The sequence below is a fragment of the Gymnoscopelus microlampas genome (assembly GCF_963454915.1).
Source record: "Gymnoscopelus microlampas genome assembly, chromosome: 21".
NCBI lineage: Eukaryota > Metazoa > Chordata > Actinopteri > Myctophiformes > Myctophidae > Gymnoscopelus > Gymnoscopelus microlampas.
The window spans coordinates 32863122-32884521 of NC_139958.1; positions in this window are offsets into that span (position 1 = coordinate 32863122).

Here is a 21400-nt window from a genome sequence, read left to right on the forward strand (position 1 = left end):
ATTTTTAACTAAAATCTTTGCATCTGGGGGATTTTACAAATGTCTTCTAAATCTAAAACAGTTTTTTGAAAAAAATGATATTGCTATAATATCAGTGGTCCTCAAACCTTTTTGATGTCAAGGACCCCCAAAATGATATGTATTTGGCCGTGGACCCCCATCTCAACATTATGTTGTTCCAGGAACCCCCAGAAGCAAAGATTTGAGTTAAAAATGTTCGCTTTGAAAATATACATTAAAAGATTTGCACACATTTTCAAGATTTTTCAAAAATGGCAGCTCTAGAAGCTCACCGTGTGCCGCACTATGAGCTTGTAGATCTGCTATTTTTGAATAGCCAAAGAAATGTGACACAGGTGCTTCGTCTTAATGGGTTAATGAGCTTAACGGTCTCGAAGTGTCCATGTTGGATTGGGGTGTTAGAGCACTACAGGAAAATCCCTAAACTGTCCACATGCACCTCCTGTTCCATGTGGATGTATTCTTTATTATATTTTCCCCCTAAGGTGAAGGGGTGTCATTATAGAGCTGGTCTCTATCTATTATAAAAAAGCTTTTTTTGCGAGGCGCCGATGGCCTTGTGGTTAAGGGCGCCGCGTACCACTTTTAGGCTCTGATGCCCGGGATCGATTCCCGGCGGACCATTGCTGCGCGTCACTCCCCGACTCTCTCTCCCCCTGTCTCCTGTCAATCTCCACTGTACTACCGAACTAAAAGGCAGAAAAGCCCCCAAAAATATCTTTAACCCATTAAGACCTGAGGCCGCTTCTAAAAAAAAATCGAAATCCTAAAAGTTTTCGGAAAAAAATATAAAAAAAACATTTTCAAGATTTTTCTAAAATAGCAGATCTACAAGCTCATAGCGCGGCACTCGGTGCCGCGCTATGAGCTTGTATATCTGCTATTTTTGAATAGCCAAAGGAATCTAAAAATGACACACAGATGCGTTCCAGGTCTTAAAGGGACTAGAAAATGTGCTCCTCGGAGCACAGGTCCCCGCCAGTACTGTTCCTGATTAATCCTGTCTTACCTCACTTCAAAAGATATAAATGATCTTTTGAAGTGACACACCTATTTATAGCTCTCTATTTCATCATGCGTCTCGCTAGCCAATCAAAGCACACCCTTTCAACATAATTGTCACGTGTCACGTGAAGCTTGACCAATGTTAGCTTGGTGGACACGCGGAAGGACGAGAACGAAAACATAGTCTCCTGGCGGAGACAAAAACTAGATAGCTTTTTTTTGTGAATACAACGCACAGATTTGTCTAGACGGAGGAACTATTTGCTGCTAAAGACAACACAAGAAGAGGGCATCTCCTTTTGCACTGCCGTGACAGAGCGAGAACGAGTGTTTGTCACATTTCGGATGGACAATTTCCTCAACGTGAGCAGTGTTTGCCAGATTCTGTGAGAGAAACAAGCAACCAGGCCTAGGAAAACCAGCCCAAAAGAAGCGGCTATGGGCCACATGAGTACTTTAACATGTACATCAGCTATTTGAGAATAGCAGATCTACAAGCTCACAACGCGTCGCGATGCGACGCGTTGTGAGCTTGTAGATCGGCTATTTTCAAATAAAATCTTGCGAGGAAATTATAAAAAGCAGATCTGGCAACCCTGGTCGTGAGTCGACATGAGACGGGTCAGATTTAGTGATCACTGTCCTGATTTGAAATGGGGAACTGAAATAGGGAAATATGCGGACAAGCAGTTTGTTTATTGATTGTTCCATTAGCTTGTGTTTGTTATCACTGATCTATTAACCATTGATTGAGGTCTATGGAAGGAGTTCAGCTAAGAACAGCCAATCAGACTGCTAAGCACAGGGTCTGCCTTTTGTTTTGTTTTTGGAGTGCTTGGCCACATCGGTTCTGACTCGGGTACCACAAACAAAAATTAAAGAAGATTTCAGCTTGAATGACGGTTTTAAGTACTCCTCCCACATAGATCGCAGTCTCTTCAATGGTTGGGCATGACTCCCATCATTTTAGTAAAGCCAATGTCATATTACCTCACACACAAATATACGAGTACGATAAACAAACATACTAAAGAACAATCAACAAGTTTGTCTTGTTTCTCATGATTGACCTTTGGTAGCTATGTTTGTTTAGTTATTGTATTTGAATATTTCTATATGTAAACCCCTCCCTTCAACTACCGAATCATTGCGTGCATCATCAGTTTACTGAATAGCATAACATTGCAAAAGTATTCGCTAAGATTTGGAATCTTCAAAATACTTGTCTCTCGATCACCTAAGAGTCAGAGTTAAAATTACTGTGTAAATATGAATAGAATGCAATAAATAAGTCCTCCATTTTTATCATCACAAGAGTTTCCAAAATTGTTCACATCATGCCTTTGTTCGTCGGTCTTGTCAAGTCCAAAGAAAAATGTAAAATGAAAAGTTAAAATACATTTTTAACTTGTCGATTTGAACGTTTTCTTCTGCTGAGTTAAAAAGAAGAAAATAAAGCGATATTTAAATGCTCATCACGTGTTATTAGTGCTCGCGAAAGAAAGAGTGAATCTTTCAAGGCATTTTTCTCTGTTAGACTGATTATCTTCTTTTATATGAAATATCAAAACACAAATGCAAAAAACTGGGTCACAAATATGTTGTAGTATTGATTGATTAATTGACATGTTTATTGACAACGCCTATGCATAAACATGTATTTGTACATATCTGTCAAAATGATAAAGCTCGAGAGCTTATTTCCATTGTGGTCCTTTAGAAATATGACATTGGTTGTACTGAAATGGCACCTTGGTTATGCCGCGCATGTGAGAGACTGTGATCTATGTGGGAGGAATATTTAAATCTGTCATTCAAGCCCTGTCTTTTAATGACTCTGATGGAACCTGTGGTCGAAACGTCAGCCTAGTCTTTTTGTACCATTAATAGATTGCCAAATTGACCATGTGCTCCAGAACCTTTTTTTAAAATGTTCTTTTATTGAAGCTTTGTTTTTTTAAGGAAATTGGTGAACATTTTGAGAATTTACTACACACTATCACTGACTTTGTCGCACAACTGTCCCTCAACAAAAATCGCTGACTCTTAATCTGAAAAACTGTTATTTTCCTCAAGCACATTGCATCACGTTTTCAGTTAAAATCCGATTTCCGTCAAGTGGCTTTACGCATAGTCATTTTGAATTCAATTGCATGTTCAGATAGAATCTTTTTTCTTTATTCATTTATTTTTGCAGTGTGCCGGGAGAATGTGTAGTCCCAGCCAAGTGTAGTCTTTATGATCAGATTCACTCTTTTACTGAAGTTGAAGGATTACACTGTGAAGGCAAAAAACAATTTGCACTTTGACATCCAAATCAATTTGTTGATGTTCTACTACTGGCATACATACATCCTGGTGATTCTGTGTGCAGTGTCTCCTCTGTGATTATGTATAAAATATGGTTATGGTAAAAATGCCGTCCTTTGAATAATGTCATACAAGCATTAACATATTTTTATTATTATTGTATGTGGGTGTGGGCTATACCAATGCGTGCGCTAACAGCCTAATAGCGTAATCTATTGAATGGGGGGAAATCCGGAAATGTTGTTAAAACGGGACGACATGCTACAATGTCAGTTATTTTATGCATTCTTTGATTTGTATGTCATTAATGTCTTAAATATTATTGTAGGAAGTTGAATTTATTGAGTCTGCCGTGCAGTCTTGATGAGATTACTGGACAGCTAAGAAACTAAAATAAGTCCATTTAATGTTGGACTGCAGAGAATTCATAGCAGGTAAATTCCCACATTTCATACATCAACAGATATAGCTAATTTACAACTTTCCAGTGCCAGAGAACACAGAAGAGAAGATTTGTGTTAAAGAATTCAACATTATTCAAAATGTTCCAATCAGTGGGGGAAAAAGTAGATATTTTACAATATAAAAATACTCTGTTACAAGTAAAAGGCCTGTGTTCAAAATGTTACTTGAGTAAAAGTACAAAAGTATTGTTATGAAAATATACTTAAAGTACCAAAAGTAAAAGTACAAAAATGTTTGAATATAGCCGATCTACAAGCTCACAACACGTAGCGATGCGACGCGTTTTAAGCTTGTAGATCGGCTATTTTCAAATAGCCTAGGTATAAAATAGGGCTGAAGTGGTTAATGTATGTTTTATAATATAATAATTTATATCTGCAAAGTAACTCGTAACTAAAGTTTTCAAATAATTGTAGTGGATTAAAAGTACAATATTTGCCTCTGAGATGTACTGGAAGTAAAAGTATTGAAAATTGGAAATACTCTACTAAAAAGTACAGTACTTGTGTAAATGTACTTAGTTACTTTACACCACTGGTTCCAATACTTTCAAGATTAAAAAAATATCTTTTAAAAAATAGCAATACAAGCTTGCATCACGTGAGCTTGTACATTTCCTATTTTTTGATAGCCAAAGTATAAATGGATAAAGTGGTTAAAATGATAGTGATTCTGTATTAACACATTTTTCTGGGGATCCCCTGGAACCCTTCCGAGGACCCCCGTACTGACCCCTGAGAACCAATGCCCTAAACTCTGTAAAAGGGGCTGAAGACAGAATGTGTGAGGAATATACGCCCGATGACCATTCAACAACAGGTTCGACGCAATTTTGCAATGTCAATATTTCACAGAGAAATACGCATAAGATAAGACATAGGATATTTTAGCCACACTATATTAATGATCTCTTCACTTCAGAACGATGGGATTTAGGTTTCAAATCGGCACAGTTACCCTTTTAATTTGGTGGTTTGGGGGTATTTTGTCACGTTGATGAATGTACAGTATACTGTATAAGGACTACAATGGAAATAAGTCTGTGACTTGCCATCCTTGATGATTTTTAAATGCCTGTATTATGTACAATGTAAAAACTGTCGAATAAACTAAATTACTGTCTATATCTGTGTAAATCCAATGCGCTCGGCTTGTACCGGTGAACTTGCATGTCTGGGAATATAGTGCTGGTGCCAGAATTCAATAAAACGACAGTGAGTTGTCATTGACCGATTTGAAAAATATTCCTGGATTGAGGTCCTTGGTCTACTGTCAGCGTGCACAAGAAATATGAGGCTGATTTCTTACCACCCAGCTACCTTTGACTAACCATTAGTTTTGATCTGGGGAGAGCCTGGTGTAGGACTGGGCAATTAATCGAAAATAATTGATATTGAAAGCAATATTTAGAACCAATAAATATCATGTAGGTTAATTTATTTTTCCTTTATGTTTTTATAATTTTCATTTGATTTCTTATCTATCAATGAATCGACGGAACAAATCTAATAGAATTGTAATATTCGACTAAAAATAGACGATCTACAAGCTTAAAACACATCACTGATGTACTATTTTCCCTTTTTTTATAATCAAGGCAAAAGTTTGAATTAATCATGATATTGATTGATCGATTGATTGAGCGCCCAGCCCTAGCCTGGGGTTATTTCGAATCATCAATATTTTTCTTAATAGAAAAAAACAAAACAAAAAAAAACGCTTTAGAAAGGGTAGTCAGTCCAGTCCATATTTCAGACAGCATTCTGTCTGAAATATTTCTGATCATAAATGGATCTTCATCCTTCACATTGGACTGCACAGTATGTACATCAGCGCTCAGATTATGGATCATATAAAGGTGGCCAGTGGTGTGTGTTGAAACAATCTCTTTAAAATGTATCCCTGTCCAGCTGATGTTGAATAAGTGTTCATCTGTCATTTTGATGGTTATTTCATTTGCCAGTGCTCTGCTGTGCCCATTGACATGCACATTGTGTTGTTTGGGGTGGAGGTGGTTCATTGTCATGAACCATTACACTACATCAAAGTTGACATATCTGTAAAGCATTTTGAGTGTGTTACTCTGCACAGCCTGCTTTTTACTCGGGGGCGATGGGCAGTGGTGTAAAGTAACTAAGTACATTTACTCATGTAGGTATTGAGTTTTTTTTTTTAACTTTACTGGAGTATTTCCAATTTTCAGTACTTTTACTTCTACTCCACTACATCTCAGAGGTAAATATTATTCCTATTCTCCACTACAATTATTTGACAGCTTTAGTTACTACTTTGTAGATTTTGATTATTATTACAAAACGTACATTAACCACTTCAGCCCTACAGTATATACATTTCGGCCATTTGAAAATAGCAGATCTACAAGCTCACAATGCGTGGTGATGCGACGCATTGTGAGCTTGTAGATCTGCTATTTTCAAAAGATTTTTTAATGCATTTTGAAGTTGTGAAATGGGACATTCTGAACAATGGGTACTTTTACTTTTGGTACTTTAAGTATATTTAGATGCCAATGCTTTTGTACTTTTACTCAAGTCAATTTTGATTACCGGACTTTTACTTGTAACAGAGTATTTCTACACTGCAGTATTGATACTTTTACTTAAGTAAAAGATGTGTGTACTTTTTCCTCCACTGGCGATGGGTAGACTGCTATGGTAGTTGAGGAAACTTTGTCTAAATCATGTTTAACCTATACTGAATCAAACCTATATACATACACCATTAATTTTGAAATGCTTGTATTCTGAGGTGATACGTAGATGTGCCAATGCATAAAAGTATTCTGTTTGAATGATCAGAGTCCTGGCTTAGGTTGTGCTTACAAAAGCCTTTTAGTATAGAATCTGTCAAGGGCAGTACAGTAGTTCTTTAAGTGGAGTCCAAGGATCCTCAGGATTCCTTGAGGGGATTCCAAATGGACCCTTACAGCTCTGTAAATCTGACCACTTTGTACGCTCTCAGCGTTATGGGCATCCTTGAACTTAAACAAGTGTGTCCACTAATGAAACAAATGGACCCTTAGAGGTCCATTTGGTTCCATGTGTACACTCTCAGAGTTATGGGGATCCTTGAAATTAAAAGGTTTTAAACCACTGGTCAAGAGGATCAATTGTTTATTTTTATTTTTTATTTCATTTTGCAAAGCCAGCACTAGCCAAGGCCGTAATATTACAGAAGCTTGCCTTTTCATTCTCTAGTGAAGAAACCACACTGAATCACTTTCCTGGAATGGGTTGTTTGCATTGGCGGAAAAGTAACTAAGTACCTTTACTCAATTACTGTACTTAAGTAACATTTTAGGTACTTTTACTTTACTTGAGTATATCCTTTTTTTAAATACTTTATACTTCTACTCTACTTTCACAGGTAAAATTTTGATTTTACTCCTCTACAAATATTTATAAGATAGCTTGTAGATCTGCCGTGTAGATCTGCTATTTCTGGCGAAGAGATTTGGTGTAGAAGGAAACACAAGCAGACCAAGTACAGGGCCAAATCATCATCGTTTTGACTAAGAATAGAGGCTTTAAGTGGTTTAGAGTCCATCATGGCATTGAACGTGTGCAAAAGGTGTAATTTCTGCTTGCCCCTACGTTCTGAACCCTCTGGGTAAAATTGCCTCATTTATGAAGTGTTTATGATGGACAAAACGAAACATTATGACTCGATTTGTAATAAAGCGGTTGAGTTGCTCTAAATCTTTGCAACCGACAGGTCCATCGGACCCTCTCTGGTGAACCCATATAATTGCCTGTGTTAGCTTCAGCTGCACTCAGACGTTGAACTCGATGAAATATTCATGATGTCCATTTTATGCCTGAGTGTGTTGAATCATGGGAATGGAGATTAAAAAGGCCAGCAGTTAGAATTGTATATGTGCGATGAACACCTAGATGTTCTACTAACGTTGTGGTTGATACTGTTAGTGGAGTGGTTCACAACTCTGGGAATTTTGTGCCGCTGTTTTCCTATCTTACCTGTAAGTTACAGTTTTTTTCCCCTCAATTGATCTTGTGACACGTCTCTCCAAACTTGGGTCCATGCTGTCATAACAGCACGTCTGGCTTGCTAAACAGCCCAATTCCACTGCTTAAATTAAGTGTCTTCCGTCTTAATTCCACCAATTCATTATATTTGACTTTTTGTCAGTTTTCTTTTGTGGCCAGAGGTATTCTAAAGTGGCTGTCTGATGAAGTAATTGAAGAGTGTTTTGAAGGGAGTGTGAAGGGTAGGCTACTTGATAATGGAAGCTGCCTTTCTTAATATTGCAACTGACATTGCCTTTCATTGCTGTCAGGCCTGCACATTCATTCAGCATCTCTAAAAAGTATTGCTCTCCGGTATTTTTGAGATCTTCTCTGACTCTCTCCTTGACGTTTTCTCCCTCCTGACCTCCCCTCCTCTCCTCTTCCTCTCCCCGTTGTTCCCCCCCACCCTCTCTACCTCCTCTTAATCTACACTTTCACCTTCTTATTTCAACTCTTTCTCCAGGCTGCTCCATTGTTTGTTCAAGGCTTTAGGGCTTTCACAGGTGACTCCTTTTATACAAAGTGAAGTCATTCACCGTGGCTCTACTGTAAAGTAGGCGGAACTGTCTAGAACAGTGGTTCCCAAACTTGGGGTCAGGACCCCATTTTGGGGGGTCCCCAGAGGATGTTGTTGTTGCTTTATTGTTAAATTATTTGTACTTGTTCTGTATAGCACACTTGTGCTTTATTCTCGCTCTGTAAAGCACTTTGAGCTGCATTTCATGTCACGAAAGGTGCTATACAAATACAGTTTATTATTATTAGTTTATTATAGAAGACTAAACTTGCCTCATGATGACGTCCGAGTTCCACATGGGAGCCACGCCATAATTAGTCTTGTTAACAACTAGGGCGATACCCTTTGCGAACGCATGCCCTTCCGGTAATGCAATATCCACTGTACCCGTTACTGCACTGACAAGGCTCTGCAATAACCATTATCAGTACTCAGAGATCACTTAAGGGAGTCAGTGCATTTTTGTGCAACTTGTGTGAAAACAGTCAAAACGTTACTGTATGTTTCACTGACTTTATCAAGGGTTTAGGTGGCTGTGTTGACTTTGAAAACATGGATGTTGGTTTAGAGAGTTTTGTGTGTCAAGTCAATGAAAAAGCACAATGTTTATTATCAACCATTCAGACGGCTTTGTTAATGTTATTGTTTTGAGAGCATGGACCATAATTTGGAGAAAAGGTTCATACATAAAAATAAAAAAAAACAGGCTTAACTACAGTAGTTGGAACAACAACAAAAAAACGACAGTGAGTTCCCACCGGCCACAGTATGGGAGCCACAGCCACTGTATCCATAGTTCATTTAATGTATACAAAGTTGTTGTAGACATACGTCTATGTTTTTATACGTTGTGTCACTCACCAAAAATAATAGATTTTCATGTTTTTGGTCTCCCTCGTGCCCAGTTCTTTTTTCTTTCTTTTTAGGACGGCTCAAGCGAAGCGAGCCGTCCTCTATGGAGAGAGATGAAAGGCAAGTGAGGTATGTGGGAGTTAACCTCTCGAGGTATATAAAGAGAGGAGGTGGCTTAGGCGAAAAAGGGGCGTAACGGGGCGTGATTTGGTCAGGGACTCTCTGTTTGTGGGAAAAAGGGGGCGGTCTTGCTAAAAAAGGGTCTGGAACGCGTCGTCATTGCTTCGTTGCCACCGATTGGTTGCTGCAACTTGGCTTCATGCAGGGCGACGCCCCCTCTTTGCTCCAAACACCGATTGGTTGCTGGCTTCATGCAGGGAGACGCCCCCTCTCACGCCCCCTCTCAGGTCTGAACATGCCCCCTCTCACATCTGAACATGTTTGCACCGCCGCCATTGTTCCAACACCAGTGTCCGTGCAGCCTAAAGCCCCGCCCTCCCCTCTACACACTGAGTTCTTCATGCAGTATCACTCTGCAGAGAGGCATCAGAATTTTGTATTAAATTATAGAATGCACCAAAACATTAATAAGTGTCGACTTGAATCTAATTAAGCCACAATAAAGCCCCGCTTTTATTTTTGATATTTTTTTGGGGTTCATTTCGCATAGTTTTAGATGATTTTCCGTGCACATTTCTTCATTTAAGCATCGCGAGCTGCGAACGGCCTTTTTGCATGTAGTTGAAGCGCAAGGGGGGGAGAGAGTCGCAGATAGATAGCTGGAGAGTTGAATAACCTCCTCTTCAAATAACCAGATTTATTTACCAAAGTAGCCTATGTAGGCGACCTACATGTTTATGTTTTAGCTTAGACACGGGTAGCCTACAATAGTTGGTAGATGATTGGTTTCTTTTAGGAGCGCTTTGTGATGCACCGTGCAGTTAAATCCGCGGTGTCAATAAATTCCACTGCCCGCTCTTTGATGAGTCCTCCATCCTCCATGAATCGAATACAAACTGCAACTAGTTCCCGTTTGGAAAGCGGGAAATCTTTATACGCGAGTAGGCCTATTGCAAAATATTGTCCAATGTCCACTGAGTTCAGCCTTTATTTTACCAAGCAGGACTGATGCTGCAGCCTGAAGCAGCTTGTCCTGAAAGTGGTTTAGGCAGTCGATCGCGGTGGCTACCGATCGTTTAGGGGTCCTCGCGTCGATGAGTTTGCTCTGGACAAACTTTTTTTTTTACGCTGGTGCCATTGCTGCCTCTCTGCTGTCTCAACAATCAAAAATGAAGAGAACGAGGCCAGGACATGTGTGTGCTGTTTATATTGTGCGCTTATGTCATGACGTAGAAAACCGGTTCTGTGAATGAGGGACACAGACAGACACATTTCACACTCGAGTGTGAAATGGGATTCTGAGAATACACATTGGCTCAATTGCTCAAAAGACCCAACATCCTCCAGACACGCAGGACGTAGAGAGAATGGATGTGTATTACGTTATTTGTCAGCCTTAAGTATAGGGGCGATATTCATAGTAAATACACAAAAAGCTGTCTGGCGGAAGGAAGGCACAGTGGCCCTCATTTATCAACGCGGTGCAGCCCGAATAATGAACGTACGGCGATATCACCGCACCTTTCGGCATTTATCAATATATCCTGACGTGGCCTTCATCCTACTTTACGCTGAGATCTCACGTCTGGTCGAGACCAGTTGTTGACGTTGCCTGCGCCCGAACTTTATTCCATTCTAGACCTGCGGAGCAGACGGTCTGACAGGCATCTGGACACATATATCCACTCCAAAATGTATATCTACACTAATAAATAATCCCTGTGAAAATATAACATTTTATAAAGTAATTTAAACAAACTGCTTTAACAGTCACTCGGTTAAGCTTGCAGATCTGCATGGCTGCGTTGGCTATTTGAAAATAGCAGATCTACAAGCTCACAACAGGTCCCATTGCGACGCGTTGTGAGCTTGTGGATCTGCTATTTTCAGCGCAGCAGCGATTCTGCGAGATAATTTTCGGGAGCGCCATCATGTTCACACATTACAACAACAATAAGGCTCAAACCCATTCAGGGACATTAATCACTTATACAAAATGTTTTGCATCAATGAAGTCAATAACATGCTATTCAATCTGTCGCATCATACACATGGACATAGTAAATGCATCTGTATGTTTACACATTGAAATGTGAAAACATAGTGGAGCACAATCGCATAAGTGTAATGTCACCTTAAACATGTAGGCTAGCTTTGTTGTTTTATAGCAATAGTATATAAATGCATTTCCTGTCATCAAACCTATGTATTCCTTTTTACGTTACTGTATGTGTTGTTTAGCATAGGACAACCACAACATTCAGGTCAGCTGTTTGTAACATCGCATCCGGGGTACTACAGCCAACGCCATTGTCAAGACAACATAGAGAGTGTGTGAATGGCCCCTGCTGGACGGGCTGCTTTCCCAGTTAGCAGTACTTCATAACGTCACTATATCACACAGGTTTATAGACCTTTAGTTATGAATTGCATTGCAAACTGACGTGATTCAAATATAAATGAAATGGCATGGTGGAAAGAAGTGATCGAATGTTTTACTTAAGTAAAAGTATCAATACTGCAATGTACAAGTACTGCATGATGAGAAAGGATTCGGAGATAATAATGTGCTTCAGTAAAACTATTAGTATTTAAATGGGCTTACAGTACCCAAAGTACAAAAATGTTTGCAAATAGCAGATGTGGAGCTGACAACGCAACTTAAACTACCACAAACTAAGCGTTATTCTCTGCCAGCCCTTGAAATACCCGTACACACAATTAGCTTTGGTGCCATGAGGTCCGCTTGTACATGGGCAGTTTAAAACATATTTTTTATAGGCTAGGCTACATGTTACCACTTGAAAATGGGACATTGTGCATAATGACTACTTTTACATTTGATACTTTACGTACATTATGAAGCCAATACTTTTGTACTTGTGAAACTCTAGTAGGCTACATGTGGAATTCCGGACCATTTGTAACAGAATATTTTAATATTGTTAGCCTTCAGTGCTATCATGCACAGTTCTAAACTAATTCGTCTCATCGTCCGACAACAGCACAGTCAAATGCAAAAATCACACATTGCAAAAAGCACACATTTCTTTGATGATGATGTTGCTTTGGTAATTGTTGTCGGCCAACCGAGCGCGTCCTCCTCTCGGAATGGGTCGCTCCGCTCTGCTCAGCTCTTTGATGAACAGCTGGCTCTCCCGCACGTCCTCCACGTTGCTTGTCCGACTCGGAACCGAACTCCCTCTCGTCTCGTGGGGGTTGGTTTGGCAGAGATGATTACGTTTCGCCTCTCCCACGACGCTCGTCGACAAGAGACCCACGACGTCGAGCTAGCCTAGCACTCCTCACGTGAACAACACCAATCTCCGTACTTTCCTCGTCGCACGGGCTGACTGTTAAATAACTGTACCGATATCTGAGCTCAACCTAACTCAAGCTATTCCCTTCGGTCCAGGGACGAATACACGTAGTAGATTTGGCGTAAAACACTCAAACTACAACACAACAACTACACATAAAAACACGCAAAACCGATACTGACTTTTGGTAATTTATTAACACACACACACACACACACACACACACACACACACACACACACACACACACACACACACACACACACACACACACACACACACACACGGTTACTAAACTACTAATACTTGGTACAGTATCTGATAGCCTCAGCCAGCCCAAGAGAAACTACACACATTAGCTCTCCTTAAAGTGGGTGCTAAAGATAAGCATTGTAAGATGCTGTTGCAGTATTAGTAGGTTATTTAACTGTAAACAGAAAACACACAAATGGAAAATACTATTAAAACTACGCAAACAACATGTATAATAAAATAACACACAAAATGACCATTTTCCATGCACAATTGTTTACCAGCTCGCATTCAACGTGCAGTCGTTCTCATATGCTGGGATGAAATGCTCTTTCAGATGTAAACAACTTTACTGCGCATGTGCAAGACCACTCGTGGAATTCCTTTGCAATAACACACAAGTTTCACATAAACACGGATGTTTGTCGCATCACAAAATTAAGTCATTCTTCCCATGACATCTTAATTTCCACAGGAATCAAAACCACAAAGAACATTTGCAAATTGGAGTAAATACGGTTAAATGTGTGGTAAAAGTGGAATCGAAAATAACAGTGCGTCCTCCGTGCGCTAGCCTAACTTGGTTAATAATGCGCTTGTATGAGGTTACCAAACACAGTACTGTCCGCTATTAATTACTTAATTATCGACGCAAGTCACGTTATTATGCTTTTTCATGGCCTTGTAAAGACGATCACTTCCGCATTTTCTTCTTCGGTGGTATAAACTATGACACGGTTGCCAGATTTTCGAGAGAGTAATAAGCAACCAGGTCAATGAAAACAAGCCCAAAGATGTAAGTGGCTATATGAGCACTATAAACCTATATGCATCGGCTTTTTGAAAATAGACGATTTGGAAATAGCCGATCTACAAGCTCACAACAAAATAATAAAAACAAATAAAAAGCAACTAGCAATATTTGCAAGCAACTTCACAGAGAACGAGGTCGCTTATAATTACTATACATGGCAACACTAGTTACAAACAAAACATGTGTCATGAAATAGCAGATCTACAAGCTCACAACGCGTCGCCGCCTTGTGAGCTTGTAGATCTGCTATTTTGTATTTTGATTGAATACTGTATTTACAAAAGTATTTGTAGCTATGATTCCCTGCTTTCATATGACATGAAATAACAAAAATGAAAAAAGCCTAGATGACTTATCTGTTGTCGTGGTGGGTTAGATAGATAGATAGATAGATAGATAGATAGATAGATAGATCGATAGATAGATACACACATGCATTTAAAAAAAAAAATCTCAATAGCACAATACCTCCCTACAGCAAACCACATCCCATCTTCACTTTTAAAGACCCACCCACACAACAGCATTACTTCAATTCACGTCTATGTGACGGTGGCCAGGTTGTCACATGTAACTTGCCACTTCTTTTTAGAATGCTGACACTCTTTACTTTGTCTCAATAATAAATAAATAACAATACACATTAAACTCACAACAATAAAATATCAGTTGCACGGTAAAGTGCGGGGTGCGTAATTACTGTGAGAATAATACTGTTTGTTAGGTACTGCAAGACTACGCCACCTTTTTATTTAAGAGGTAGGGTCCTCTGTAACACTCTTTCTTAGGCTATTCACAGGTTCGAGTTTACCCAGGTAAGTACAATACTTTTAAATGAGAACAACACTTCAACACATATCCCTTGGAGAAAGCTGGACGGAAACAGGTTTGTATAAAAAGGTAATCTATTTTATTAAGCTAATACAGTGGCGTCTATAAGCCATAAAATATTGAAAAGCATAAACAAAATATAACACTAATTCTAAAACCTCAACCTCCTAATGCGCCCACTAACTAACTAAAATACAGGAATACAGACAATCACCAAACACTAAAAACAGACAGGGCTTGTGCAAACTATAGCAAATAAATAATGAATTTAGCGTTAAAGTGCCAACTATTACTGAAGCAGTAAAGTGCCAAGTGCCAATTCAATTGCTATATGTCATATACTCATCACGGTTCAATGCAAAAGGTGGGAATGTCCTTATATGGGGTTTAACTGGAGCGGGGGTTTAGGCCAGGAATCACTGTCTCTTCTTGTCTTCGTGCGTATTGCCTGCAATCATAGAAACTAGAACCAGTTCATCTGTTCAGGTATATTTCACATATGAGGTTTAGGACCGTGGGTTTATAAAGGTAACGTTGCATAGAAGGACACTTACTCGCCCGCCAGACTGTATGTCTGGCTTTGAGGGTGTGAAGCGCGCAACGTTATCGCCACTGGACCTCTCCTCCGTTCCTTGGTTCGTCTGTCTGTCCTCCCCGTCTCTGCTGCTACTGCGCCGTCTGCTCACCGTCCGCTGCTGGTGGCTTGGTACGTGCCGCGATCACTGTATTCCCCACCTCTGCTCCGTGGTATGTCTGCTCCTCCTGTGCACAACCGTCCCTTCTGGCTGTCACTTCCACACTGCCCTGTATGCCTGTCTCTCTGCTGTCCAAGTGGCTCGCGCTCACTTTTGAATAAGGTGGGCCACACCCTACTCCGCCCTCATTCGCTCTGCCACCAGCGTGACCTGGGGACATTGGCCGTCCACTGTCACAAGGCCAATGTCACACAGCCTATAGGGGAGTCCAATGTCAAGTGGCTCGGGGACCGGGGGGAAATACATTGTCAACCATAAAACATGCAGTGCAGAAATATAGTTAAGAGAATGATGTTTTTAAGTGCGTAATACAGGTTTTTCATCATCAATAAAAAATGTTACAATTTGGTTTCACCCCCCTGCTTTGACCCTGTCACATCCCCCCCCACTTTTCCGTTGCCAGTCCCTGCAACTGTCCCTAATCATGTCCATACCTCTGGGGTGGCTGGCCTATATTTGCTCTTCCCGAGCGCCGTGGCTCATCTGGTGCTCTCGGGACGGAGAGAAACCCATAATACTGCGGCGTTGTTGCTTCTACCTGCTCGGGCTGCACTACAGCTGGGGGGTCCTCGTGGGGCGACCTGGGGGCTACACACACTTTCAACGCATTTCTATGTATGGTCTTTTCTCGCCCCCCCTTCTCGGGTCTGACTCGGTACACCAACCCCGTAGCTCCCACCTGTTCCATCACTGCGTAAGGCTCGGGGTCCCACCACGTACTCAATTTCCCCTGGCCATCTCTCTTCCTATTTCGAATCCACACTCTCTCTCCTGGTAATAGGGGTGTAATACCGGCCCTACGGTCATAAACCTGCTTTCTCCTCTTGGCCGTTTCTCCCATCCTCTCCCCTGCGGTCCTATAAGCTGTCGCCATTCTCTGTTGGTGGTCCTGTACCCAGCCACCCACTCCCATGCGCTCTTGCGCTGACTGCACTCCTAACTGGACATCTATAGGGCGCCTCAAATGTCGGCCAAACATTAAGTAGGCGGGGGCATAACCCGTAGCACTATGGATCGTGTTGTTATAAGCATGAACTAACTCGGGTAAGTGCTCATTCCATCTTCCTTGTTTATCAGTGTCTAGTGATCGCAACATGTTCAGTAATGTCTGATTAAATCGTTCCACTCCACCGTTCCCAGCCGGGTGGTACGGAGTGGTGCGACTTTTTGCAATACCATAAGTCTGACATAAATGGTGCATTAACTCGGACTCGAAGTTGGGGCCTCGATCTGAGTGGAACCGGGCCGGACAGCCGAACGGCTGGATAATATGCGTCCATAACGCACGGACAGTGGTGTGCGCAGTCTGGTCTCGGGTGGCAATAGCCCAACTATAACGGGTGAATAAGTCAGTAGCTACCAGAATGTTTTGCCACGCATCAGCAGGCCTACCTAATGTGAGGAAATCAATGGCTATTACTTCTAGTGGATATGAGACTTCAAAGGGTTGTAAGGGGGCCCGAGGCTCTGACCTGTTCCTCTGCAGGCTGCAGGCGACACAACCCTGTTGTAACTGACGCACCGCTCCCTCCATGCCTGGCCAATAGAACCGACGTCGCAGCTGGGCCAAGGTCCTCTCCAACCCAGCATGCGCCGCGGCCGTGTGGATTCCTCTCCATACCTCCTCTCTGCGTGAACCTGGACAAATGATCTGTGAGTATTGTTCTTTGGTATAAGGATCGGTCACCTTCCTATATAACACATGATTTCGTATAATCAGTTTGTTCCACTGGCGTAACAGTTGCCGCGCTCCCCGAGTCCAATTCTTCCTCTCCACCATATTAGGGGCTCTCCCCCGTTCCACGCACCTCTTCACCACCTGCACATCTGGATCCCGATCCTGCGTCTCTCTCCACTCATCCTCCCGGGCTGCTGGCGTCGATTGTACAGCCGCCACATCTACAGGCTGCACTGGGAACCGCGATAGGGCATCAGCGTTGGCGTTGTTTTTGCCCGGTCGATACTTGATGTCGAAAGTAAACGACGCAAGTTGAGCAGCCCACCGTTGTTCCACAGCTCCCAATCTAGCCGTTTGGAGATGCGCAACAGGGTTATTGTCCGTGAATATTGTGAATCGAGCGCCAGTGAGATAATCTTTAAACTTCTCGGTCACGGCCCATTTAAGGGCCAAAAGCTCCAATTTGAACGAGCTATAATTTGCGTCATTCTGCTCGGTCGGGTGGAGACTGCGGCTTGCATAAGCTATTACACGTTCGTGACCGTCTTGGACCTGGGCTAGAACCGCTCCCAACCCACGGCCACTCGCATCAGTGTAAACCACAAAAGGCTGTGTATAATCCGCATACGCTAACACCGGGGCTTGTGTGAGGGCACTCTTTAACGCATCAAACGCCCGCTGGCACTCCGAAGTCCACTCGACTTTACACTGGTGGGATTTTACGTCATTTGGGATTCCTATCAATAAGTTGTTTAAGGGTCGTGCTATAGCAGCAAAAGAGGACACGAAACGCCTATAGTAACCCGCTAAACCTAGAAACGCGCGGACCTCGCGGACCGTTGAGGGTGGTGTCCAGTCCCGTACTGCCACCACTTTCTCCGGATCGGGCCGCACTCCCTCTTTGTCCACGACATGGCCCAGAAATTGCACTTCCCTCCGCAGAAGTTTGCATTTGTCTAACCGCAGCTTCAGTCCATGTCTCCACAGGCGTTGGAAGACGAGCTCGAGGTGCTGTAGATGAGAGGAGAAGTCAGGTGAATATACTATAATGTCATCAAGATATACCAGCAAGGATTCTGTCACCTGACCACTCAGACACTGCTGCATCAGCCTCTGGAACGTCGCGGGCGCATTACAAAGCCCGAACGGCATGCGTTGAAACTCGAACAGGCCCAGCGGGGTCGTAAAGGCGGTCTTCTCCCGGTCCCGGGGATCCATTCCTACTTGCCAATACCCGCTGGCCAGGTCTAACGTGGAGAACCATTGCGCCTTCGTCAGGCTGGTGAGCGTCTCTTCTATCCTGGGTAGGGGGAAGGCGTCCTTGTGCGTCACGGCGTTAAGTTTCCTGTAGTCGACGCAGAACCTCCAGCTGCCATCTTTCTTCTTGACCAGTACGATAGGTGCCGCCCACGGACTGCAACTCTCCTTGATGACTCCCTTCTCCAGCATCTCATTCAGGAGGGTCTTCATCTCCCGGTACATGGAGGGCGGCAACGGCCGGTGTCGCTCTCGTATGGGTGCCGCGTCTCCGGTCGGTATCTGGTGTTGCACGACGTCCGTCCGTCCGAAATCCTCGTCATGGATGGCGAACACCTTCTTCCACCGACACAACATCTCGTGTAACTCTCTCTTCTGCGCCTCCGGCAGGTCATCACGCTCCGTCAACACTTCCATCTCTTCGGGCAGGGTCTTCAGTGGTCCATCATCTTCCACACTGATTACGGCCACTTCCACCTCTCCGTCGGTCCCCAGGGACAGGCTCAGGTCCCTGCCGCCTCGGACATCCGCTTCTTCCACCGGGTACAGCCTCCCCAGCTTCTGGTGGCGGTCCAGGACCAGACTATATGCGTGTGGGTTGCACACTCGTATGGGAACACGTCCGTGGCGCACCGTGACGAGGGCACGGGCCACTCCCAAATCTTTTCCATCCGGCAAGGCTTCCATCAAGGCCTCGTAGTCCGCTCCATTTGGTCCTCTCCAAGCGCGGCCCCAGATCATCACTTCACTCTGCGCGGGGATTCGAATCTTCCGCCGGCCGACCGGCCACACATAACCGATGGACCCATCTTCGTTCGTCACTGCCTCCACCCTCCTACAGGTGGCGAATGCGTCCTTCCACAGCGTCCTTCCCTGCTGACATGGAAACACAGGCCTCCCAGGCCATTTAAAGAGGGCATGCCATACAGCGTTCACGACATTCATCCCAATAATCAGCGGTTGAGTACAATGTTCATCTTTCACGATTACAACTCCTCTCCCTGGGATCTTCATTCCCTCCAGCTCTAGGTCCAATATGGCATAGCCAGTGTACGGTAAGTCAAGACCATTAGCGGCGCGTAATTTAAAAACAAGGGGCCCATTTCCCAACGTTAGGTGTGAGAATTTTTCCTCAAATAAGCTTTGCTGCATTAATGTGACTTGTGACCCAGTATCCAGTAACCCCCTTAAGTGGACTCCTCCCATAGTGATCCCAATAGTCGGACAGTCCCCAATAAACACTTCATTAGCCCTTGATCTGGCGAGTGCGCGCTGCACCCCTGTCTCCCGGACCTCGGCGACAGGGCGTACTAGTTTAAATGATTGGGGTCAGATTTACAAAAGCGAGCAATGTGCCCAGACTGCCTACAGCTCCTACAGATCGGCCTACCTCCCTCATCCCACTCGTTGCGTTGGTACGGCTCCCGGCGTCGTTCAGATGGAGGCGAACCGCGAGGTCGTGTATCGGTGGTGTTGGGTCGAAGGAGCGGTCTGATCTCTTTCATGAGCTCCTGCGTAAACCCCTGCATTTGCGATTTGACGTCTTCCATAATCTCCTGTTTCAGTTTCTCTCTCCATTCAGATTCCTGTGAGGGTGTTGGGATAGAGACAGGTTTAACAGCATGGCACAAGATTTCAGCAGTCCCTTCTCTTCTATGTTCAGTGTCTAGTAGGAAGGCCTCATTTTTTAGGGCGGCGAAGTCTTCTGTGGGGTTTCGACGGGCATATATTCTTAAGGCTTGACCCAGAGGGCCTTCAGACAGTCCTACAAGTAACTGCTCTCGCAGAATGGCATCGGAGGGAGCGGTGTCTGGGTCGAGCCGCCGCAGCCCGCAGAACAACTCTCTAAGCCTCAAAATATAAGCCTGCACACTTTCGCCTGCGCGTTGCGCACAGCCATAGAACAAGGCACGAGCTTGGGAAGCAGAAACAGATGTTTTATACAACGTGTCTAAACATTTAAAGACTTTGGCCACTGTATTGCGATCTTCCTTGTCAATTACACTAATTTGTCGCTTAGCTTCCTCAGTAAGGGTCTGTACTACAAAAGCAACTTTTTTCTCCTCTGTTAAATCCTGAGTGCCCAATAATCCTTTAATCTGTTCTCTCCATTCCCTGTATTTCTCCTCACCTTCTATGCCCGAAAACTTAGGTAGCCACGGTGCCCCTGGATACACTGGCATCATCATCATTACTTTCTTGATTCAACCAAACAAAACAAAACAAAAAGCAGCAAAACAGCAAAATTTCAATACAGTTTCTCTTAGGGATTTTGTGTTGTTCTCTACCCAGTCCTGCCGACTACGCCAAATATGTGACGGTGGCCAGGTTGTCACATGTAACTTGCCACTTCTTTTTAGAATGCTGACACTCTTTACTTTGTCTCAATAATAAATAAATAACAATACACATTAAACTCACAACAATAAAATATCAGTTGCACGGTAAAGTGCGGGGTGCGTAATTACTGTGAGAATAATACTGTTTGTTAGGTACTGCAAGACTACGCCACCTTTTTATTTAAGAGGTAGGGTCCTCTGTAACACTCTTTCTTAGGCTATTCACAGGTTCGAGTTTACCCAGGTAAGTACAATACTTTTAAATGAGAACAACACTTCAACACATATCCCTTGGAGAAAGCTGGACGGAAACAGGTTTGTATAAAAAGGTAATCTATTTTATTAAGCTAATACAGTGGCGTCTATAAGCCATAAAATATTGAAAAGCATAAACAAAATATAACACTAATTCTAAAACCTCAACCTCCTAATGCGCCCACTAACTAACTAAAATACAGGAATACAGACAATCACCAAACACTAAAAACAGACAGGGCTTGTGCAAACTATAGCAAATAAATAATGAATTTAGCGTTAAAGTGCCAACTATTACTGAAGCAGTAAAGTGCCAAGTGCCAATTCAATTGCTATATGTCATATACTCATCACGGTTCAATGCAAAAGGTGGGAATGTCCTTATATGGGGTTTAACTGGAGCGGGGGTTTAGGCCAGGAATCACTGTCTCTTCTTGTCTTCGTGCGTATTGCCTGCAATCATAGAAACTAGAACCAGTTCATCTGTTCAGGTATATTTCACATATGAGGTTTAGGACCGTGGGTTTATAAAGGTAACGTTGCATAGAAGGACACTTACT